General features: G+C 45.8%; 1 protein-coding gene across 1 annotated transcript in view; it reads right to left on the reverse strand.

The window, feature by feature from the left end:
- LOC143768179 (uncharacterized) overlaps positions 1-26187 on the reverse strand; it is a 134235-nt gene that overhangs the window by 16324 nt on the left and 91724 nt on the right. The gene's annotated exons all lie outside the window — the stretch shown is intronic.

The following is a 26187-nucleotide window of genomic DNA, read 5'->3' on the forward strand; positions in this document are numbered from 1 at the left end:
TTTCTATCCTTATTGATATCTATTGCATGTCTGTTTGGGATAAGTATCCCTCCCGTTTTAACAAGAAATTAAAAAAATACATTTTTTAGAGGTTTACATATGTTAATTATATTACCATATACAGTTAGGTCCATATATATTTGGACAGAGACAACATTTTTCTCATTTTGGTTATAGACATTACCACAATTTAATTTTAAACAAAACAATTCAGATGCAGTTGAAGTTCAGACTTTTAGCTTTCATTTGAGGGTATCCATATTAAAATTGGATGAAGAGTTTAGGAGTTTCAGCTCCTTAACCTGTGCCACCCTGTTTTTTAAAGGGACCAAAAGTAATTGGACAATTGACTCCAAGGCTATTTCATGGACAGGTGTGGGCAATCCCTTCATTATGTCATTCTCAACTAAGCAGATAAAAGGCCTGGAGTTGATTTGAGGTGTGGTGCTTGCATTTGGAAGGTTTTGCTGTGAAGTAAACATGCGGTCAAAAGTGCTCTCCATGAAGGTGAAACAAGCCATCCTTAAGCTGTGAAAACAGAGAAAAAACCCATCCGAGAAATTGCTACAATATTAGGAGTGGCAAAATGTACAGTTTGGTACATCCTGAGAAGGAAAGAAAGAACTGGTGATCTCATCAATGCAAAAAGACCTGGGCGCCCATGGAAGACAACAGTGGTGGGTGATCGCAGAATAATCTCCATGGTGAAGAGAAACCCCTTCACAACAGCCAACCAAGTGACCAACACTCTCCCGGAGGTAGGCGCATCAATATCCAAATCTATCATAAAGAGAAGACTGCATGAAAGTAAATACAGAGGGTTCTCTGCACGGTGCGAGCCACTCATAAGTGTCAAGAATAAAAAGGCTAGACTGGACTTTGCTAAAAAACATCTAAAAAAGCCAGCACAGTTCAGGAAGAACATTCTTTGGACAGATGAAACCAAGATCAACCTCTACCAGAATGATGGAAAGAGAAAAGTATGGCGAAGGCTTGGTACAGCTCATGATCCAAAGCATACCACATCATCTGTAAAACACGGCGGAGGCAGTGTGATGGCTTGGGCATGCATGGCTGCCAGTGGCACTGGGTCACTAGTGTTTATTGATGATGTGACACAGGACAGAAGCAGCCGAATAAATTCTGAGGTATTCAGAGCCATACTGTGTGCTCAGATCCAGCCAAATGCAGCAAAACTGATTGGTCGTCGTTTCATACTACAGATGGACAATGACCCAAACATAAAGCCAAAGCAACCCAGGAGTTTATTAAAGCAAAGAAGTGGAATATTCTTGAATGGCCAAGTCAGTCACCTGATCTCAACCCTATTGAGCATGCATTTCACTTGTTAAAGACTAAACTTCAGACAGAAAGGCCCACGAAAAAACAGCAACTGAAAACCACCACAGTGAAGGCCTGGCAGAGCATCAAAAAGGAGGAAACACAGCGTCTGGTGATGTCCATGAGTTCAAGACTTCAGGCAGTCATTGCCAACAAAGGGTTTTCAACCAAGTACTAGAAATGAACATTTTATTTAAAATTATTGAATCTGTCCAATTACTTTTGGTCCCTTTAAAAACAAGGTCGCACATTTTAAGGAGCTGAAACTCCTAAACCCTTCATCCAATTTTAATGTGGATACCCTCAAATGAAAGCTGAAAGTCTGAACTTCAACTGCATCTGAATTGTTTTGTTTAAAATTCATTGTGGTAATGTCTATAACCAAAATGAGAAAAATGTTGTCTCTGTCCAAATATATATGGACCTAACTGTTAATGTACCAATAAAAATGCTCGCCATCCGAGCGTAGAAAGCTAGTTACCATAGAATATCCCAGCAGTGTTAGGTCACCTCACCTCTCCAGTCAGCAGCTCAATCATCTTGTAGGTGAGTTCTAGGATCTTCTGGTCTTTGATGTCCTCATGTATCAGAAGGTGAGGTGGAGACCCTGTGATTGGGCTTAGGGGTCTTCCCCATCCCTCAGACGCAAAGTCCTGACAGCGCTTACTAGAGGTCTTCTTCACTACTGTGTAATCCTGGTTATGGAGAGACACATTAATAAATCTCACTACAGACATTTCCAGAGTCCTCACCTCTCCAGTTCTGTCCATCTGTTATTCCCATAGATAAGAATAATTTAATGTGAAGTGATCAGAATCTCTCACCTCTCCAGTAAGCCAGAAGAGGATCTCTAGGGTGAGGCGAAATATCCTCTGCGCTATAACGTTCCTGTCTCTTTCCATCCTTGATGGGTCAATCAGGAAAACTCTCTTTAATAAAAGACCTCCACTGAGAGGATCTGATATTGTAGAGATCTGAATGGGGAGAAGATGCAGCTGATGTAACATCATAAAGAATCCTGAGTAATAATACAATTACTGGAGCCAATAAGGTAACATTTCAGGACATACAATATCTTCATTTTCCATTCATAAATCATATCTGCTGCAATTTTAGTTGAATAGGTGACAGTCAGCTTGCCACATTCACTGCCTATTTTGGACACTGCTTCAGCGACTAATTGGCTGTAGAAATCTTATGTGACCAAGAAATACAGAGACTAGTGGGTGACACAGTAGTGGTGGTACAAGGGTTGTGGGGGATCATTAAGGCAAGTGGAAATATTTTTGTTTTCCAGTATTCATTTTTTTCTTCTACTAATAAAACCTACCGTATATACCTGAGTATAAGCCGACCCGAGTATAAGCCTAGACCCCCTAATTGTGCCACAAAAAACTGGGAAAACTTAATGACTCGAGTATAAGCCAAAAATAAAAATAAATACCAATAAAAGTAAAATTGATTGAGACATCAGTAGGTTAAGTGTTTTTGAATATCCATATTGAATCAGGAGCCCCATATAATGCTCCATACAGTTCATAATGGCCCCATAAGATGCTCCTCACAAAATACGCCCCATATAATGCTCCATAAAGTTCATGATGGGACCAATAAGATGCTCCATAATAAAATATGCCCCATATAATGCTGCATAAAAGGCTAATGATGGCCCCATAAGATGCTCCATAGAATATTATGCCCCATATAATACTGCACAAAAGTTCATGGCCCCATAAGATGCCCCATATAATGCTGCACAAAGATTGATGGCCCCATAAGATGCTCCATAGATTATGCCCCATAGAATGCTGCACAAAGGTTGATGGCCCCATAAAATGCTCCATAGTATATTATGCCCCATATACAGCTGCTGCTGCGATAAAAAAAAAGAAATGACATACTCACCTCTCATCGCTCAGGCCCCCGGCACTTGCGATATTCACCTGTCCCCGTTCCTCTGCCACGCACCGCTGTGTCTTCCAGGTCTCTGCAGTGACTGTTCAGGCAGAGGGTGCCCACTAAACACGCCATCGCACCCTCTGACCTGAACGTCACAGCCAGAGGACGCGGAAGACGTAGCCCGGCGGTAGAATGGGGACAGGTGAATATCGCAATGCTCACCCTCCCCCGTCATACTCACCCCCTCCTGACGCGGTCCCTGCTTCTCCGATGTGATGGTCTCCAGCACCTTGTTCCTGTATTCAGCGGTCACAAGGTACCGCTCAATAAAGTAATGAATATGCGCTCCACCCCTATGGGAGTGGAGTCGCGTCCATATTCATTACTTTAATGAGCGATACCACGTGACTGCTGAACACAGGAAGAGCTGCCTCCGTCAGAGACAATCTGAGAAGCAGGGACCGCGCCGAGAGCAGGTGAGTATGTATGATGTGACAGCCGCCGCTCCCCCGCCGACCCCCTGGGACAATGACTCGAGTATAAGCTGAGAGGGGCACTTTCAGCCTTAAAAAATGGGCTGAAAATCTCGGCTTATACTCGAATATATACGGTATGTCAATTAATTCAAAAAGGGCGAAAGGAAGTATATGCCAAAAGTAAAATAAAGTAGGGTTTTTATTGAATTATTATATAAAATATATGAAAATGTAACAAAAATATTAAAAATGGAGATACGATTACAAAAAAACTGCTTGCAAGGGGTATACTTTATTCAGTAGGACAGTGTCCTAGTACACAGCCTAATTAAACATTGATTAGAGAGTGTAAAAAAACAGGAGGATAATCCTAGATGTGTTTCTCTCTCTCTCTCTCTATATATATACACTGCGCAAAAAAATAAAGGGAACACTTAAACAACAGAACATAACTCCAAGTAAATCAAACTTCTGTGAAATCAAACTTTCTACTTAGGAGGCAACACTGATTGACAATCAATTTCACTTAATGTTGTGCAAATTGAATAGACAACAGATGGAAATTATTGCCAATTATCAAGACACCCTCAATAAAGGAGTGGTTCTGCAGGTGGGGACCACAGACCACATCTCAGTACCAATGCTTTTTGGCTGATATTTTGGTCACTTTTGAATGTTGGTTGCGCTTTCACTCTCGTGGTAGCATGAGACAGACTCTACAACCCACACAAGTGGCTCAGGTAGTGCAGCTCATCCAGGATGGCACATCAATGTGAGCTGTGGCAATAAGGTTTGCTGTGTCTGTCAGTGTAGTGTCCAGAGGCTGGAGGCGCTACCAGGAGTCAGGCTAGTACACCAGGAGACATGGAGGGGGCCGTAGGAGGGCAACAACCCAGCAGCAGGACCGCTACCTCAGCCTTTGTGCAAGAAGAAACAGGAGGACTTCCAGAGCCCTGCAAAATGACCTCCACAAGGCCACAAATGTGCATGTGTCTGCACAAACGGTTAGAAACCGACTCCATGAGGATGGCCTGAATGCCCGACGTCCACAGATGGGGGTTGTGCTCACAGCCAAACACTGCACAGGACTCTTGGCATTTGCCACAGGAGACCAGGATTGGCAAATTCGCCACTGGCGCCCTGTGCTCTTCACTGATGAAAACAGGTTCACACTGAACACGTTACAGAGTCTGGAGATGGCGTAGAGAGCGATCTGCTGCCTGCAACACCCTTCAGCATGACCGGTTTGGCAGTGGGTCAGTAATGGTGTGGGGTAGCATTTCTTTGGAGGGGCGCACAGCCCTCCATCTGCTCGCCAGAGTAGCCGGACTGCCATTAGGTACCAAGATGAGATCCTCAGACCCCTTGAGAGACCATATGCTGGTGCGGTTGGCCCTGGGTTCCTCCTAATGCAGGACAATGCCAGACCTCATGTGGCTGGAGTGTGTCAGCAGTTCCTGCAAGATGAAGGCATTGAAGCTATGGACAGGCCCGCCCATTCCCCAGACCTGAATCCGTTTGAACACATCTGGGACATCATGTCTGGCACTATCCACCAACATCATGTTGCACCACATACTGTCCAGGAGTTGGCGGATGCTTTAGTCCAGGTCTGCGAGGAGATCCCTCTGGAGACCATCCGCCCAGGCACTGTAGGGAGATCATACAGGCACGTGGAGGCCACACACACTACTGAGCATCATTTCCTTGTCTTGAGGCATTTCCACTGAAGTTGGATCAGCCTGTAACTTCATTTTCCGCTTTGATTTTGAGCATCATTCCAACTCCAGACCTCCATGGGATATTAGTTGTGATTAACTTTGATAATTTTTAGGTTTTATTGTTCTCAACACATTCCACTATGCAATGAATAAAGATTTACAACTGGAATATTTCATTCAGTGATATCTAGGATGTGGGATTATAGTGTTTCCTTTATTTTTTTGAGCAGTGTATATGTCTGTCAGCGTCCTATATAGCCTATTTACACAGAAGGACACACTTCTCTTTTTCCCCCGAGCAATTGTTAATTTGTTCTGCGAATGTACAGTATCATGTGCACAGGAGAGCACGTCCTGTGTAGCAGCCAGGAGCAATGTGCCACCAAGAACCATGATTTACAAGCCAGCTAAGAATCGTTGCACATGAAGAATAATCATTTTGCTCTTCTACCAGGTGATTACGGACCTATATAAATAAGCCGATGATCAGGAAGGCTCCTACGGACACACATTTCAGAATTACTGGCCAGAACTCAGCGGCTGCTAGCTACGCATGTCCGCAGTACAAACCGCACATCACTGTCTGCTGCCAACTTGTAGTTACACTATAGAGAGGGCGAGATTACAGAAGTTACAAGACGTGGGCCTGAGCTCTAGAAAATGGCAGGACTGAATATCAGGCCCAGTCTGGCTCTGGTCGTATGTATCTATAAGAGGAAAAGGAACCGACCCAGTGTAACTCTTATAAAGCGTCAACAGGAAAGCAGCAAACAGTATCAGCGCTGAAAGGGTTACTGCCACCCCCCCCCCCCCCCCCTGTAATGGGGAATCCCCTGCACCTACCTCCACCTGCAGTGCCGCACACCACATATATGGCTGTTCTGTGCGCACAGGACCTGTGGTGAGGTCACAGGAGGGGAGGAGTCAGGGGTCACATGATCAGGGGCCTCAGTGTATGCAGGACTCTGCTGTGCTGGTTGTCATGGTGCTGGATGAGGGGAAGTTTAGGTGTGGGGTCAGGAGGGGTTTACAGGGTGGATGTAGCAGAGCAGCGTGTGTACGAGGTGTACGGAGCGGAGCCGTGTGTGTACGAGGTGTACGGAGCGGAGCTGTGTACGAGGTGTACGGAGCGGAGCCGTGTGTGTACGAGGTGTATGGAGCAGAGCCGTGTGTGTACGAGGTGTATGGAGCAGAGCCGTGTGTGTACGAGGTGTATGGAGCAGAGCCGTGTGTACGAGGTGTATGGAGCAGAGCCGTGTGTGTACGAGGTGTATGGAGCAGAGCCGTGTGTGTACGAGGTGTATGGAGCAGAGCCGTGTGTGTACGAGGTGTATGGAGCAGAGCCACGTGTCTACGGGGCGTACGGAGCAGAGCTGCATATGTATGATGTGTACGGAGCAGAGCCTTATGTGTACGGAGCAGAGCCGTGTGTGTACGAGGTGTATGGAGCAGAGCCGTGTGTGTACGAGGTGTATGGAGCAGAGCCGTGTGTGTACGAGGTGTATGGAGCAGAGCCACGTGTCTACGGGGCGTACGGAGCAGAGCTGCATATGTATGATGTGTACGGAGCAGAGCCTTATGTGTACGGAGCAGAGCCGTGTGTGTACGGAGCGGAGCAACATGTGTTCAAGGTGAACAGAGCGGAGCTACGTGTGTACGAGTTGAACGGAGCAGAGCCGCGTGCTTACGAGGTGTATAGAGCGAAGCCATGTGTGTCTTATTGTGTCCCGTCCCCCCTTGGCACACTTAGTTTTCCCCTTACAGCCCCATTTCTCTGTCCTGAGCTCACCCGGAGATCTCTGTGTTATAGATTTTCTGCATCTTCGTGCATGTCTCTCCCGCCCTTGCTCCTACTTGCATATACAATAAAAAAAAATCACATTGCACTCACACCAATGTTATTCAGTGAGTCGGTGCCGATTGATCAGCAAGATTTTCCTCAGCTGTATTAGGGCTGAGAAAAAAAATTGCATGGTGGTGCAAGTAGCCGTATACAGGTGATTTTCACAAAATGAGAATATCATCTAAAAGTTAATTTATTTCTGTTCTTCAATACAAAAAGTGAAACTCATATATAGAGTCATTACAAACAGAGTGATCTATTTCAAGTGTTTATTTCTGTTAATGTTGATGATTATGGCTTACAGTCACTGCACTGAAAACCCAAAAGTCATCATCTCAGTAAATTACAATAACTAACAAAAAACACCGGCAAAGGCTTCCTAAGCATTTAAAAAGTCTGTTTCAGTATGCTCCACAATCATGGGGAAGACTGCTGACTTGACAGATGTCCAGAGGCCCGTCATTGACACACTCCACAAGGAGGGTAAGCCACAAAAGGTCATTGCTAAAGAAGCTGGCTGTTCACAGAGTGCGGTATCCAAGCATATTAATGGAAAGTTGAGTGGAAGGAAACCAGCAACCAGGATTACCGCAGCCTTGAAAGGATTGTTAAGAAAAGGCCATTCAAAAATTTGGGGGAGATTCACAAGGAGTGGACTGCTGCTGGAGTCATTGCTTCAAGAGCAACCACAGACAGACGTATCCAGGACATGGGCTACAAGTGTCGCATTCCTTGTGTCAAGCAACTAATAACCAACAGACAACGCCAGAAGGGTCTTATCTGGGCCAAGGAGAAAAAGTACCGTATTTTTCGGATTATAAGACACACTTTTTCCTCCCAAATTTTTGATAAAAATGGGGGTGCATCTTAAAATGCGGATATACCTTACCCGCTGCAGTGGAGCAGGGTCCCAAGGTCTCTGCTGGATGAGGCAAGAGTGGAGCACTGCTGCAGGCCACCGGCTTGGATGAGGGGGTGTTCGGATGTGTGCCGCTTCAGTTGTTCGGTGGTGCGGGGACTCTGCTGATATTTTGTGTAGCCCAGAGCCCCTCACATACATGGTTTACTATGTGGTGGACTCCGGGAAAATGGCTGCCGGGGGTGGCGCATGCGCAGATGGAGATCTTGGCACCTAGATCGTGGGAGATGAGATCTTTGTGCTCTTTCCAGAGTGCTCTGGACCTCAGACTTGCCCAAAGGTTCACCTTCCAACAAGACACAGCTGAAATAACAAAGTGGCTTCAGAACAACTCTTATGGCCATTCTTGACTGGCCCATCCAGAGCCCTGATCTAAACCCAATTGAGCATCTCTGGAGAGACTTAAAAATGGCTGTCTATGATCCAACCTGACAGAACTGGAGAAGGCAGAATGGCAGAGGATCCCCAAATCCAGGTGTGAAAAACTTGTTGCATCATTCTCAAGAAGACTCATGGCTATACTAGCTCAAAAGGTGCTTCTACTCAATCCTGAGCAAAGGGTCTGAAGACTTGTGACCATGTGATATTTCAGCTTTTCTTTTCTAATAAATTTGCAAAAATGTCTACATTTGTTTTTTTTCCAGTCAACATGGGGTGCAAAGTGTACATTAATGAGATAAAAATGAACTATTTTGCATTTACAATGGCTGCAATGAAACAAAGAGTGAAAAATTTAAAGGGGTCTGAATACTTTCCCCACTGTACAGTAAACAGAATAGCTAGATACATAGAATATATAGATATCATGTAGATATATAATTTCACAAGACTTCTACATATCATATACCTTAACCTTGGTTTTACCTAATAAATTAATAATTTAAAAAAATGATGAGGGGGTCCCCTCTAAATTTCAAAACCAGCAAAGAGCTGTGAGTTGATATTATCAGGCTGGGAGTATTCATGGCTATTGGGCTCTTCCGAGCCTGAAAATACCAGCCCACAGCCGCCCACATCACATTAGATGAGCCAATTCTTAATCCAATAACCTTTAGGACATGGACAAAGGTGTCACCACAAGCCTGTTGTTTACTATTCTTATTGACCATCTCAAAGAAGGTGGCTGCACAAACCCTCTGTTCTGTGGGGGATAATTGAGTAAATAGAAAGAGTGTATCAGATCTTTTACCCATGGCACAGATTCACAACTCATAGTGAAGCCAGGCTCATGTGGTTGATATGAGAGTGACATGTCCCCTATGAAGAGATGGTTTAAGAGATTGGTCTGTTGACCATCTTCTGAGGACAACTTTGGCATCCCCTGGTGGAACAACCGGTCAGCATTGCCATGTTCGCTACCATTCTTGTGCTGAATGGTAAATTCAAACTGGTGTGTAGCATGTCTCCAGCCAAGCAACTTACCATTATTTTGCAGGCCACTAAGTGCAGCCAGCTGCCACTCATGGTCGGTCACTATGGTAAAGTTGCATACGTACAAGTAGGGCTGCAGCTTCTATAGGGCCCACACTATGGCGAGACACTTTCTCCTCATTGGAGTATGCCACTTCCTTGGGCAAGAACCTGCATCTGAAGAACATCATCGGATGCTCTTCCCCCTCCCCATTTAGCTAGTTGAGCACAGCACCCAGGCCATATGCCTGTATGTCTGAACTACAAACCGCTAAGTGAAATCCAGTGCTTGGAGACCTGTCAAATGTGGCTTTAAACTCTATGAAGGAAAGCTCACAGTCAGCCATCTAGTCAACTGTTTGTGGCAGCTTCTTTTTTGTGAGATCCATCAGAAACTTGGCCAAGGGACTATAGTTGGAAACAAACTTCCTATAGAACCCTGCGGTGCCCAAGAAGGACATCACCTGCTTCATAGTCTTTGATGGAGGTGAGGAGGGGTATATTGCCAAGTTTTTAACACTAAGGATTGGATACAGTTTTAAAGAAGGCAACTACTTATGATATAAAACTATTTTATTTCAAAGTACAAAATTAATGGAATATGATTGCTTACACTTTTTTATATTTTAACAGAAAGTATTCAGACCCCTTTAAATTTTTAACTCTGTTTCATTGCAACCATTAGGTAAATTCAAAAAAGATATTTTTTTCACATTAATGTACACTCTGCACCCCATCTTGACTGAAAAAAACAGAAATGTAAAAATTATTGCAAATTTATTAAACTGAAATATCACACGGTTATAAGTATTCAGACCCTTTGCTCAGACACTCATATTTAAGGGTACCGTCACACCGTGCAATTACGATCGCTACGACGGCACGATCCGTGACGTCGCAGCGTCGTATTAGTATCGCTCCAGCGTCGTAGACTGCGGTCACACTTTGCAATCACGGAATTAACAGAAAAACGGCTCGCACATCCTAACCAGTGTGAATAGGTGCATACCAGGAGCAGCTACCTCCATACATGCACCTATTCACACTGGTTAGGATGTGCGAGCCGTTTTTCTGTTAATTCCATGTTAGCTTACTGACTGAGCACTCCTCCCATCACCATGTGGTTTTTAATTGCATCTCATCACACTTGGTCCCGGCTAACTCATATGTAGGCTTTGCTGAATAGAGGTGTCCACATTCACCCAGGCATACAGATATTGGCCTTTGGTAAGTGTTCACATTTGGACAGGGAGGTCAGGGACCCATCAGTCTGAGACCACTTTGACGAAGTTGATGGGCTCACACTATTTGATTTATATCAAATTCTGTGCAAAGCGTCTCTTAAATATTTTTCTAATGTTCAAAAGCCATTTTGCTATTCAAATTTCATATTATATTATTCCATATTAGACATGCTTTGGCACGATAGAGTGCAACCTTTTTTGTATACTTTGCAATCACGGCGCTGGAGCGATGCCGAGGTTCGCTGGTAACCAGGGTAAACATCGGGTTACTAAGCGCAGGGCCGCGCTTAGTAACCCGATGTTTACCGTGGTTACCAGCGTAAAAGTAAAAAAAAAAAAAACGTACATACTCACCATCTGATGTCCGTCAGGTCCCTTGCAGTCTGCTTCCTGCTCTGACAGTGCCGGCCGTACACTGAGAGCAGAGCGCAGCGGTGACGCCACTGCTGTGATCTGCTCTCACTTTCCGGCCGGCGCTCACAGTCAGAGCGGGAAGCAGACTGCAAGGGACCTGACGGACATCACATGGTGAGTATGTACGGTTTGGTTTTTTTTACTTTTACGCTGGTAACCACGGTAAACATCGGGTTACTAAGCGTGGCCCTGCGCTTAGTTACCCGATGTTTACCCTGGTTACCAGCGAACGCATCGCTGGATCGCTGTCACACACAACGATCCAGCGATGACAGCGGGAGATCCAGCGACGAAAGAAAGTTTCAAACGATGTGCTACGACGTACGATTCTCAGCAGGGTCCCTGATCGCTGCTGCGTGTCAGACAACTGCGATATCGTAACGATATCGCTAGAACGTCACGAATCGTACAGTCGTAGCGTTCAAAATTGCACTGTGTGACGGTACCCTTAGTCACATGCTGTCCATTTCCTTGTGATCCTCCTTGAGATGGTTCTACACCTTCATTGGAGGCCTGCTGTGTTTAAGTAAACTGATAGGACTTGATTTGGAAAGGCACACGCCTTTCTATACAAGACCTCACAGCTCACAGTGCATGTCAGACCAAATGAGAATCATGAGGTCAAAAGGAATTGGCCAAGGAGCTCAGAGACAGAATTGTGGCAAGGCACAGATCTGGCCAAGGTTACAACAGAATTTGTGCAGTACTCAAGGTTCCTTAGAGCAGTGACCTCCATAATGCTTAAATGGAAGAAGTTTGGGACCGCCAGAGTATTCCTAGACCTGGCCGACCAGCCAAACTGAGCAATCATGGGAGAAGAACCATGGTGAGAGAGGTAAAGAATAACCCCAAGATCACTGTGGCTGAGCTCCAGAGATTCAGTAGGGAGATGGGAGAATGTTCCACAAAGTCAGCTATCACTGCAGCCCTCCATCAGTTGGGCCTTGGAAGCCTCTCCTCAGTGCAAGACATATGAAAGCCTGCATAGAGTTTGCTAAAAAACAAAACAAATGAAAGACTCCCAGACTATGAGAAATAAGATTCTCTGGTCTCATGAGATGAAGATAGACCTTTTTGGTGATAATTAATTCTACCAGGCACTGCTCATCACCTGCCCAATACAATCCCAACAGTGAAACACAGTGGTGGTGGCAGCATCATGCTATGGGGGTGTTTTTTAGCTGCAGTGACAGGATGACTGGTTAACATTGAAGGAAACATGAATGGGGCCAAGTACAGAGATATCCTGGATGGAAACCTCTTCCAGAGTACTCTGGACCTCAGACTTGGCCAAAGGTTCACCTTCCAACAAGACAGTGACCCTAAGCACACAGCTAAAATAACAAAGCAGTGGCTTCAGAACAACTCTTTGACTATTCTTGACTGGCCCAGCCAGAGCCCTGACCTAAACCCAATTGAGCATCTCTGGAGAGACCTGAAAATGGCTGTCCACTAACGTTCACCATCTAACCTGACGGAACTGGAGAGGATCTGCAAGGAGGAATGGCACAGGATCCCCAAATCCAGGTGTGAAAAACTTGTTGCATCATTCCCAAGAAGACTCATGGCTGTACTAGCTCAAAAGGTGCTTCTACTCAATACTGAGCAAAGGGTCTGAATACTTATGACCATGTGATATTTCAGTTTTTCTTTTTTAATATATTTGCAAAAATGACTACATTTGTTTTTTTCAGTCAAGATGGGGTGCAGAGAGTACATTAATGATAAAAAAATGAACTTGAACGATGTATTTTCGCATAGCACTCGTCCGTATTCTATGCTACTGTGACCCCGGCCTAAAGGGAAAAATATATATTATTCGCTGAGATAACACCTATCTGTTGGGACGTGTTCCCACTTCTCTTGCCCGGGTTTCATAACTATCAACACATTATCTGCTCCACGAGCAATTACTTCAGCAGGTTCTGGAGGACCTTTGCCTCCCAGATTTTTACACCATCATTAAAAGTATATGAGGATCCAAATCCTTTATCAAATCTAACCCTTCTGGTCTGTGCCCATTGGTAAGTAGTTTTTCCTCCCAGGTGTCCATATTTCTGGTGTGTCCACTGAGTCAATCCAAGCAGTCCCTCAGTGGTGTCAGTCTTTGAAATGGATTCAGCGACTGATATTTTGGAATGGGCACCTGCTACTAAGTTGAAGAGTATTTCCTTTGTACCTGAAGCACAATAATCATGACCATTAAACACAGTCACTTTAATTATTTGTATAATTGTCCAGATATCCTGCCACAACTCTTTTCCCCACACTACAGGATTGTTCCATTCAGTAGTATTAGGCACAAACACACCGGTCTCTTTTCTGAATTGTCTCAATTTGATTTCCTCCTAATCCTGTAATTATAACCTTGCCAACTGAATTGTTTTGGATTTCCATAAACATACCTCCCAACCGTCCCGGATCCAGCGGGACTGTCACGATTTTGACAGTCTCCCCCGCTGTCACGGCTGGGATAAGTATGTCCCGCACTTGTTGAGAGGTGTGCAATGTATCAGCCGGTCATCCCTGCATCCGCAGAGCCTTACGCCACATATTGGCTGCTCTGTGCGCACAGGACCTGTGATGAGGTCACAGGAGGGGAGGAGTCAGGGGTCACATGATTGGGACCTCCGTGGATTGCAGGACTCAGCTGTGCTGGTTGCCAACTTGCTATGGTGCTGCTGAATGAGGTAAGTAAGCTGCCTTGTGTGTGGGGTCAGGAGTTGTTTACAGTGTGGATGTAGCAGAGCCATGTGTGTTTGAGGTGTATGGAGTGGAGCCGTGTGTGTATGAGGTGTATGGAGCGGAGCTGAATGTGTATGAGGTGTATGGAGCGGAGCTGAATGTGTATGAGGTGTATGGAGCGGAGCTGAATGTGTATGAGGTGTATGGAGCGGAGCTGAACGTTTACGAGGTGTATGGAGCGGAGCTGAATGTGTACGAGGTGTACAGAGCGGAGCCGTGTGTGTATCACGTCTATGGAGCAGAGCTGAATGTGTACGAGGTGTATGGAGCGGAGCTGAATGTGTACGAGGTGTGCGGAGCGGAGACGTGTGTGTATGAGGTGTATGGAGTGGAGCTGAATGTGTATGAGGTGTACGGAGCGGTGCCGCGTGTGTACGAGGTGTATGGAATGGTGCGCGTGTGTATGGAATGGTGCGTGTGTGTACGGAGTGGAGCCGTGTGTGCAAAGTGTACGGAGCACATCCACGTGTGTAGGAGTAGCTATGTGTGGCCATTATACGGTACGAAGTATCATGTGCGGCCAATATACAGTATGGAGCATCATGTGCGGTCATTATACAGTATGGAGCATCATGTGCAGTCATTGTACAGTATGGAGCATCATGTGGGGCCATTATACAGTTTGGAGCATCATGTGCAGTCATTATACAGTATGGAGCATCATGTGCAGCCAATATACAATATGGAGCATCACGTGCGGTCATTATACAGTATGGAGCATCATGTGCAGTCATTGTACAGTATGGAGCATCATGTGGGGCCATTATACAGTTTGGAGCATCATGTGCAGTCATTATACAGTATGGAGCATCATGTGCAGCCAATATACAATACGGAGCATCACGTGCGGTCATTATACAGTATGGAGCATCATGTGCGGTCATTATACAGTATGGAGCATCATGTGCGGTCATTATACAGTATGAAGCATCATGTGAGGTCATTATACAGTATAGAGCATCATGTGTGCCCAGTATACAGTATGGAGCATCATGTAGGGCCATTATACAGTATGGAGCATCATGTGCAGCCAATATACAGTATGGAGCATCATGTGCAGTCATTATACAGTATGGAGCATCATGTGCGGTCATTATACAGTATGGAGCATCATGTGTGGTCATTATACAGTATGGAGCATCATGTGGGGCCATTATACAGTATGGAGCATTGTGGGGCCATTATACAGTATGGAGCACTGTGTGGCCATTATACAGTATTGAGCATCATGTGTGGCCATTATACAGTATGGAGCACTGTGTGGCCATATTTTTTTGTTTATAATTATTGTTTATGAAACAGTGTGATCAGCAGTGCTAAATGGGTGTGGTTGGGACGTGGATATGTGTGTGACTAGTTATGAATGGGTGTGGTCAGAGGCGTGGCCTAAAATTTGCAGCGTCGCGCGACGCAAACTTTGTCCCTCTTTCCCATCTTCAAAAGTTGGGAGGTATGCATAAATCAAACTGGCCTCCACCCTTGTATCTACCAAAGCTTTAATATGTTGTCTGTTTTTATTTTTCCAGTTAATCAAAAGTTCTATGTGGGGGTGTCTATTCATTTGTGGGGCGTGGTCAGCTAGCTAATCATTCTTATCTCCCCCATTGATTCTCCATTTCAGATAAAGACATCTTGGAAAGGGAAAATGATAACCCCCTCAGTTGGGCTTTAAATTCCTGTAACGACGATTTGACTTCAGCATAAAGATCCTCAAACCCCAGTGATGTGGGCTTTGACAGAGACAAAGAGGGAGAGGGCCCTCTCTCTCCCCGTGTCCTGTCTTGCCCCCACTGTGGAGATTCAGAATCTTTACTGAAACCTTTTTATTATGTGAAACACCTGGCTTTTTATTAATTCATCTTTTGATACAATTTCCATATCTTGTCAGTACCAATCCCGTCTATTTTATCCCTGTGGACGCCATCCTTTATTAGGGTCATAAACATATATTTCCAGGTAATACAGGATCTAGGCTCGTATTGACTTTTGACATCGTAATGCTGCCCTTCAGAGAGAAAATTACCCTTTTGTTTGGGACCGCAATCTCCCAGATCCCTTAACTGTTGAATTTCCTCCAATGTATTAGCGATTGTTTTCCCAGTCTAATTTACCATAAGCATCATATGTTTATAAGCTGGAGGGGCACTTCTAATTATATGATTTCTAACAGACACACTTATAACAACTTGCATATAATCATAGGTATTTGCTGAAATAGCATTTTTCATGACCTCCTCCTTCATCCTCTGAGCACAATCTTTCAACATAAACCATGGTTTTTCATTGGGCAGCCAAACTGCCTCAGATGGGCATTTATGCTGCAATTCCATAGCCACAACGTCAAGCATAGTACAGTATACATCACATGTGCTTGCTGGATTATCAAGGTACGGAATGCCTCCTTCACTACAGGCTCATGACCGAGTTGGACAAATTTTGGCCATCCACAGCGTCCATCCATAATCTGACTGCACACGCTACTAGCGGTTCATTTGGCTTTTGAAAAAAACGATCATGAAGGTCATTAAGCTCCTTCAGACTGTAATCCTCTACCACATTCTCATTCTGTGTACCGTAGCCGTCTCTACAATCCGTCTCCGATATATAGGATGAACTTTCACTGGGTCAAGAGGATTACTTTCCCTCTTCCCATGGAAATGTTCATCCTCAGACTTGGGATCGGCGATCTTTTCGGAGTCAGTTGAATGTCAAACATCACCATCCTACTGATCTGGATTCTACTCTTTCTCTGCTTTGGCTATGGCCAAAGCTAATTTCTTTTTATTCACCTTCCCTCACCTCATTCTGTACTTATACTATAATACACGTACGGCAGCATTTTCTGCAACATGCTGATATTCATCACATCTGTCCATTAATAACTTATTCTGATATTGTGCTATAACCAATGCTTTATGGGCCTCACACAGCTGTTTTTCCAATTCCTGTACTTTTGTTAACATACGTATTCTTTCCTCATGCTGTATTCTATGTGTAGACAACAATATCCATCTGCGCCTACCAACAGCGCCCAACTCTTTACCTTTCTCCATTTTCACTTTCTGTAAGAATGCAACCTCATCAGCAGGTTCAGCATCCTTCAAACAACTGTCCCATGATTCACCCAAACCAGCACTCTGCAACCACTTGGTTACCAAAATATGATAGGGAGCCTGTTCCTAACCTGGAATCTCAATAGACTCACTCACAGCCACCTTTTTCGTAATAAGAGGCTTGTTTTATGACATATCACACTATCACACAGAGTCGTGTTAATATTAATAAAAAAACTTCTGAGCCTTCTGCGCATCCTGTTGACTACGCCAAAAGTTATGTATTGCCAAGATTTTAACACTATGGTTTGGATACAACTTTAAAGAAGGCTATTTGCAATATAACGCACTTTTATTAAAAGCACAAAATTAAAGGAGTAGTGTGATTGCGTATGTTAGGGCTAGAGGAACGCATCAAATAATTAGAGAAAAGGAATAAGGTGCGTTCGCAGCCCGGGGTCCACCGTGCAGAGATGGAATCTGCTGCTAAGCAATGATGGACTATATAACCTGCTGCTAAGCAATGACGGACTATATGAAGGTACAATGAGGATACACACACGGGTTAGCTTCACTCTGTGTGAAAGAAGCAAACCCTGTTGCGTCACAGGGCCGAAATACCGCACGTAACAAAAATAATAATAAAGTAGCACGAGAGTGCATGCGGTGCCGCTCTGACGGATGCCACTAACCACCCAGACTTGGGTTTGGAAAGCGCTGTGATAGCGCACGGCGCCGCACTGGCAGTCACAGTAATAGACGCTGTTTGTGTACTTGTGTTGGTAACAAGTTGAGCGCTAGATTACAATCATCCTCCTTACGCGAGCATTCAAACACAAGGGAGGGGATGATTAAAGAGCGACTTTCACTCATAACACACACATAAACAAGTGTATAATAGCGCATGGCCTTGTGGCCATGAGAACCTTTTATAGCTGCAGCGAGTTCAGGAGGACCTTCCTAGAGGACCAATGAGAACTGCTACAGTAACTGACCAACTTCAGGACCTTCCTAGAGGACCAATAGGAGCTGCTGCAGTACCTGAGCATGTGACCCCAGACCTCCACTGAGAGGTCTTCCTTTGGGCATGCTCAGAAGGGAAAAAGCAGGACTTAGTCCCAGAGACATCTGCTCGCTGCTGACAGGCTATAATGGCAGAACCTGTAAAGGCAGCAGTAACCCTTTGCACAGAATCAGACTGAGCGAGACGCTGGGACCGATGTCTTCGCTGAGCAGGCTCCACTGCGGCTGATGCAGAATGAGAGACTGCAGCAGACATGGTTCGAGATTCCCCCTGAGCAGCGGCGGGAACTCGACTCCTAACATTACCCCCCCTCCTAGGGCCCCCCTCCTTGTGCCTTGCTACGCTCAAAGGTTGCAATAAGCAGTGGAGCCTGAATGTGCTCTACAGGTTCCCAGGTTCTGTCCTCAGGACCATGGCTCTTCCAGTCCACCAGATAGTATTTTTTGCCACGTACTACCTTGAACCTCACGATAGCATTCATCTCGTACTCATCCGTGGACGAACCCGACGTCCCGGCAGATGACTCAGAAAACCGGGACATATAGACGGGCTTTAAGAGGGAAACTTGGAAGGTGTCGGTGATACCAAGGTGCGGAGGAATAACCAAACGGTAGACCACAGGGTTAACCTGTTCCAGAACCTTGAAAGGACCAATGTAGCGAGGCGCAAACTTAGTGGACTCAATTCGCAGCCTGATGTTACAGGCGGAGAGCCACACTAAGTCGCCAGGAGCGAAGGTCGGAGCGAGGCACCAGTGAGCATCGTCAGAAACCCTCATTCTCTCCTTGGAAGCCCGAATGGCATCCTGTGTGCAGTCCCAAATGTCACGTGCCTCCACTGCCCAGTCTGCCACCCAGGGAATCAGTGGATGACACGGGCATGGGCACAGGGACACGTGGATGCTGGCCGTAATTAAGGAGAAAAGGAGTCTGCCCAGTGGAATCGGCTACGGCCTTGTTCAGAGCAAATTCTGCCCAAGGTAGCAAAGATGCCCAGTCATCCTGCCTAGCAGAGACAAAATGTCGCAAATATGTCACCAGAGTCTGGTTGCCCTCTCTACCTACCCATTCGTCTCGGGATGATATGTAGAGGAGATTTAGCTCTATGCTGAGTTAACGACAGAGCTCTCTCCAAAACCGAGACGCGAACTGGGGACCCCGGTCACTGACAATTTTATCAGGCATGCCATGTAAACCTAAAATATGTTTAATGAACAATGCCGCCAAGGCCCGTGCAGAAGGTAACCATGGAAGTGGCACAAAGTGCACCTTCTTAGAGAAGTGATCGGTGACATCCCAGATAACGATGCAGTTACGAGACTTGGGTAAGCCCACCACGAAGTCCATCCCAACCATCTCCCAGGGCCTGTCTGCCACCGACAGGGGGTAAAGTTGCTGAGGAGACCGATTCTTGGCGCAGGAGACACATGCCCGAATATAATCCCCAACATCACGGGCCATATGTGTTGGGTTGAACAATTAATAAAATGTTCAATTCTCTAGTTGCCTACTCCTGGCCTAATGAATATTGATCATGTGCGCACTAAAGAAATACACCAGACACAGTCAGATGTATACTCCTTGATCAATCTGTGGCTCAGCTCCAAGAAGGACCTTTATTAGTCAAAACACAAGCTTATATATTTTCTGTAAGGGGCCTCGGTTAGCTCTAAAATGGGAGTGATTGGATGTATTTCATTGGTTAGTGGGTTGGGCAATGAGCAAGTCCATGGGCGGATCCATGAGGTCATCAGGGTGGGTTGGTCCATGAGGTCATCAGGGTGGGCGTCACTGTGGGTGGATCCATGAGGTCATCAGGGTGGGCGTCATCTTGGAAACCAGAGCACATGGCATGCTGATACAGGAAATGGCAGCCATCTTTAGTGTCTCATTGATCATCTTGGATACCAGCACATGGTTCTGATACAGGAAATGGCAGCCATCTTTAGGATCTCACTTTGATCTGAGGAAACTTATGTAAGGTTAAACAATACATGTTATGGGTTGCTTCTCTCAATTACCTTATGTCTTATGTGTTGAGGTTAATTAAGTATTTGATCTTTTGGCTCTCAACATATGCGGCCACCAGTACGTCCTCGCCAAAAGCTCAAATGTCCTGTTGGTCCCAAAATGTCCGCCCACCCTGGACGAGTGAGCCCAAGAGATAACCTCCGGTCGCAAATTAGATGGAACGAAAGTCTTGCCTGGAAACACAGACTCTAGCGAAACCGGAGCCACAGTTCTCAGGCTCTCAGAAGGGACAATAAGCCGAGGCTACTCCTCCTCCTCAGATGACACTACGGAGCGAGAGAGCATCGGCATGAATGTTCTTCTCCCCGGAGAGAAAATGGAGAGTAAAATGGAACAGGGACCATCTAGCCTGGCGAGAATTAAGCCGCTGGGCCGTCTGCAAGTTCACCAAGTTCTTGTGGTCTGTGAACACTTGGAAGGGAAAGCGAGCTCCCTCCAAGAGGTGTCTCCACTCTGAAGAAGCAGGGATACTTCTGACCTTGAGCATCCTTTTGGAAGAGGACTGCTTCAGCACCAACGGATGAGGCATCCACCTCCATAATAAATGGCTTATCTACATTGGGGCAATGTAGGATGGGAGTGCTAGCAAAGTGTGACTTTATGGAGTTAAAGGCCTTGGAGACCTCCTCCGACCACAACTTGGGATTTGCTCCCTTTTTGGTGAGGGCAACCAAGGGAGCTACCAAAGTTGAGAAGTGTGGGATGAACTGGCGATAGTAATTAATGAACCCCATAAAGTGCTGCACCGCTTTAAGAGAATGGGGTTCTTGCCAGTCCATCACAGCCTGTAGCTTGGCAGGATCCATAGCCAATCCCTGGGCAGAGATTATATAGCCAAGGAAAGGCAAGGACTCCTGCTCAAATACACACTTCTCCCACTTGGCGTAGAGAGTTTGCCCGTAAGAGGTTGAAGACTTTGCGAACATCTCTCCGATGGGAGTCAATATCTGGAGAGTAGATGAGAATATCATCCAGATAGACTACGACCGAGGTGGTGAGCGTCTCCCGGAAGATGTCATTCACAAAGTCTTGGAAAACGGCTGGGGCATTACAGAGCCCGAAGGGCATCACCAGATATTCATAGTGCCCATCCCTGGTGTTAAAAGCAGCCTTCCATTCGTCCCCCTCACGGATGCGAATCAGGTTGTAAGCACCCCACAGATCTAACTTAGTAAATACCCTTGCTCCCTGTAGCCTATCAAAAGACTCAGATATCAGGGGTAGTGGGTATTTATTCTTAACGGTGATGGTGTTAAGACCCCTGTAGTCTATGCATGGACGTAGTTCTCCATTCTTCTTCTGCACGAAGAATAACCCAGCCCCTGCAGGTGACACTGACTTCCTAATGAATCCTCTTGCCAGATTCTCTTGAATGTACTGGGACATTGCCTCCATCTCCGGAAGAGATAACGGATAGACTCGACCACGGGGAGGCTCTGCACCAGGCAAGAGGTCAATAGGACAGTCATAAGGGTGTTGAGGCGGAAGGGTCTCCGCACCCCTTTTGGAGAACACGTCCGCATAGGACCAATAGTGCTTGGGGAGAGAGGAAAGATCTGCAGGTACCTCTGTAGTAGCAACCTGAATGCACTCCCTCTGACATATACCCTCACAGGATTTACTCCATCCGAAAATTTTCCCTGAGGACCACTCTATATGAGGAGAATGATAGCAAAGCAATGGTATCCCCAACAGAACCACATCAATTCCCTCAGGAATGACTAATAGGGAGATAATCTCCTGATGTAATGGAGACATAGAAAGAGTGAAAGGAATGGTTTGATGTGTAATCTGTGAGGGTAGTGCCGACCCATTTACCACTCGAACGGTCACAGGTTTGGCAAGCATCACCAGGGGTATTGCGTGACGCTGGGCGAAAGCAGATGACATGAAATTGCCTTCCGCCCCGGAATCCAGGCAAAGCTCTGCCATAAGTGTGGATGGGCCTATGGTAATTGTCCCCTTGAAGGACAATTTAGAGGAAAACGACTATGTGTCTAGTGTACCTCCTCCAACTACCACTAGACGCCGACGTTCCCCCGACTGCTGAGAACACTTGGAGGCAAGATGTCCTGACTGCCAGCAAACATGACAGACCTTAAGTGCACGAGCCGACCAGGACTTAGATCCCGCACGCGACACCTCTATGGCCTCATGTGACTCGGACGCCTGGACCGGAGATTCCTGAGGTTTGGCGAAGGTGGGAGCCAGACGAAACCTCTGCCTACACTGGGCTCGCTCTAACCTTCGCTCGTGAAAACGAAGGTCGATACGGGTTGACATAGCTATGAGCTCCTCCAGTGTGGCGGGAATCTCCTTAGTGGCCAAAGCGTCCTTTACATGGTCAGCCAGCCCTCTCCAAAATACCGGGATAAGGGCTTTATCTGACCATTCCAGCTCAGACGCTAATGTCCGGAACTGGACGGCAAAATGGCTGACCATGGACGAACCCTGAGTCAATGCCAGCAGTTGGAGCGCCGTATCATGGGTGACTTGGGGTCCTAAAAAGGCCTGTTTCAGAGTGCTCAAAAACCGAGGAGCACTCTGCACCACATGATCATCGCGCTCCCACAGCGGCGTAGCCCACTCCAATGCCCTGTCCGACAGCAAAGAAATTATGAATCCCACCTTTGCCCGTTCTGTGGGAAAACGTGCATCCAGGAGCTGGAGGTGTTTACTGCACAGGCTCATGAAATCCCTACAGGATTTACTGTCACCAGAGTATTTCTCAGGCAGCGGGAGGTGAGATAAGGTCGGAACAGAGATGGCAGTGGGTAAAGCTGCCACAGCCACGCTAGCAGCCTGAACAGCTATTGCGGTAACATCCACCGCTGAGGCTGCACACTCAAGAGCCGCCAACCTGCCCTCCAGCAGCTGGATGTACCCCTGCAATCGCTGTTTGTCCGTCATTACTTAGCCAGACCCTGGTGCTAGTATAATGCTAGGGCTAGCGGATCGCACCAAATAATTAGAAAAGGAATAAGGTGCATTCGCAGCCCGGGGTCCACTGTGCGGAAAATGGGTATTATACCTACCGATAATTCGGTTTCCAGGAGTCCATCCTGACAGCACGCTGGAGGACGTCCTCCTCCTCCTTGCTGGGACAGGAAACAACACGAGAGGTTAAAAGGTCCCACTCCGCCCCCTTTCCTTTAGTGTTTTGACAAGTACCACACCATGGATAGATACCAATTGAATTTTATTAACCAAATCATATTTACAGCATATGACATAGTATACATAAGGGGGGGAAGTAACGGTGCTGTCAGGATGGACTCCTGGAAACCGAATTATCGGTAGGTATAATACCCATTTTCCAGGACGTCCCCCTGACAGCACGCTGGAGAATACCAAAGAAACTCCTTTAGGGTGGGACAACTGCCTGGAGAACCTTTCTCCCAAAAGACATTTGTTGGTTTGCTAACACATCCAATTTGTAGTGTTTACAGAATGTGTTCACACTGGCCCAAGTCGCAGCTTTACAAATTTGTTCTAATGATGCCCCTGCCCGTTCGGCCCATGACGCTGAAATGGCCCGAGTTGAATGGGCTTTTATTCCCACAGGACAATCTACCCCTTCTGACACATAGGCTTTTGATATTACTGTAGTGATCCATCTAGCTATAGATGTTTTGGATGCTTTTTTACCCTTATTTTTACCCCCAAACAGGACAAAAAGATTGGGATCCTTTCTCCAAGTACTAGTGGCCTCTAAATAATCTAGTACTGCCTGTCTGACATCAAGAGAATGTAAAGATTGTTCTTTTGTATTAGAGGGTTTATTGCAAAAGGAGGGTAGAATTATGTCCTGATTTCTGTTTTGTACTGAAGCTACTTTGGGAATAAATGATGGGTCTAGTTTTAGGATTATATGATCCTCACGAACCTGGAGGTACGGGTCCCTAATTGACAGAGCTTGTATTTCCCCTACTCTTTTGGCTGTCGTAATAGCTACCAAAAAGGCTGTTTTCCAAGTTCTTATTGCAATGGGCATGTCATCTTTCTGGGTAAACGGATCTTTACATAGGGCTCGGAGTACTAAATTTAAATCCCAAGGGGGAGTTAATTGCCTAACTGTGGGACGTAATCTCTGGACAGCTTTTATGAATCTCATTATCCACGGATGAGAGGCTAATGGATAATCCAGAAATGTGCTAAGTGCTGAAATTTGTACTTTAAGGGTACTAGGTCTCAGCCCCATATTGAATCCCGATTGGAGAAAATCCAGAACTCTGGGCACATCCGGGTTTTCTGACATTCCGGCCGACCTGCCACCTGTCATACAGAACTTCTTCCAAATTTTGTAATAAATTGATGAAGTTACTGGTTTACGACTAGCTTGGATCGTTGAGATGACTTCATCAGATAACCCTCGCGATTTCAGGATGTCCCTCTCAGGATCCATGCTGAAAGGTGCAATCGTTCCGGGTTTTGATGTAACACTGGTCCTTGATGAATCGTGTCCTTCCATAGAGGAAGACTGACTGGACTGTCCATCGCCATGGCTCCTAACAACGGAAACCAGCTCCTTTTTGGCCAGAATGGTACTATCATCAGAACTGTTGCTTGGTCTTCCTGAATCTTCCTGAGGACCCTCGGAATGAGTGCTATTGGGGGAAAAGCATAGGATAGTGGTTCGACCCATGTTTGACTCAAGGCGTCGACTGCTTCTGGTATGTCCGTAGGGTTGAGGGAATAGAATCTGGCCACCTTTGAATTTTTTCTTGTAGCGAATAGATCTATCCTGGGAGTCCCCCAGCGATGACATAATTGGTGAAAGATTTCTTGGTTTAATTCCCATTCTGTGGGACAGACTTCTTTCCTGCTCAAATAATCGGCCAGGACGTTTTGAGATCCTTCTAAGTGGACTGCTGTGATTGACAGGACTGTGTTTTCTGCCCAAAAAAATATTTTCCGTGCCAATTCCTGAAGTGGTTTGTATCTGGGACCTCCTTGGTGTCTTATGAAGGATACTGCTGTCATGTTGTCCGTTAAGATTTTCACATGTTGGTTTTTTAAGCGGGAGTGATTCCTTCTTAGAGCTTCCCAAATAGCGTAAAGCTCTCTGTAGTTTGAAGATCTTCGACTGATATCCTTTGGCCATCTGCCCTGGACGAATGATCCTTCTAGATGGGCTCCCCAACCCCACTGGCTGGCATCCGTAGTGATCACCACACATGGGGTACAGGTCCATGGAACCCCCACTCTTAGGTTGCTGTATTGTGTCCACCAGTGCAATGACTTTTTTACTGCCTTTGATAGGTGGATTACTCTGTCCAGTGATGACTGACGTCGATCCCATGCCGAGAGAACCTGATCCTGTAGCAATCTTGAGTGAGCCTGTGCCCACCTTACGCAAGTGATACAGGCTGTCATCTTCCCTAAGACCTTCATGGCTGATCTTATAGTGACCTGGTGCTTTATGAATTCCATGATTAATGCTCTTATTGACACCTGTTTTTCTTTTGGCAAAAAGGATTGTCTTGTGGTGGCATCTAGAAGAACTCCCAAAAATACCTTCCGAGATTCGGGTTTCATGTGAGATTTTTCTTGATTCACGACCCAACCTAGATATTTTAGGACTGCAATGGCTCGATCTCTGTGTAGGATTAAGATGTTTCTTGTTCTGGCTACCAGCAGAAAATCGTCCAGATAAGGAATTATTGTAATTCCTTCGTTTCTTAAGTATGCCACCACTTCCGCCACCAATTTTGTAAATATCCTCGGTGCTGACGCCAGACCGAACGGGAGACCTTGAAATTGAAGGTGGCAGGTTTGGTCCGGAAACTTTACAGAAAACCTCAGAAGCTCCTGAGATGTTGCATGGATTGGAACCTGATGATACGCGCTTTTTAGGTCGAGCGTACACATTACCGCATCTTTGTCTATGAGATGGACCGTTGTTTTTATTGATTCCATTCTGAATCTTTTGTATTTTACATAGACGTTCAGTGGTTTTAAGTTTATTATTGTGCGTGTTTCCCCTGATGGCTTTGGGATTGAGAATAGTGAAGAGTAGTGACCTCTGGCTATTTCTGTTGTGGGGACCCGCACTATAACTTGAGAAC

This window comes from Ranitomeya variabilis, chromosome 4, assembly GCF_051348905.1.
Source record: "Ranitomeya variabilis isolate aRanVar5 chromosome 4, aRanVar5.hap1, whole genome shotgun sequence".
NCBI classification, from domain to species: Eukaryota; Metazoa; Chordata; class Amphibia; order Anura; family Dendrobatidae; genus Ranitomeya; species Ranitomeya variabilis.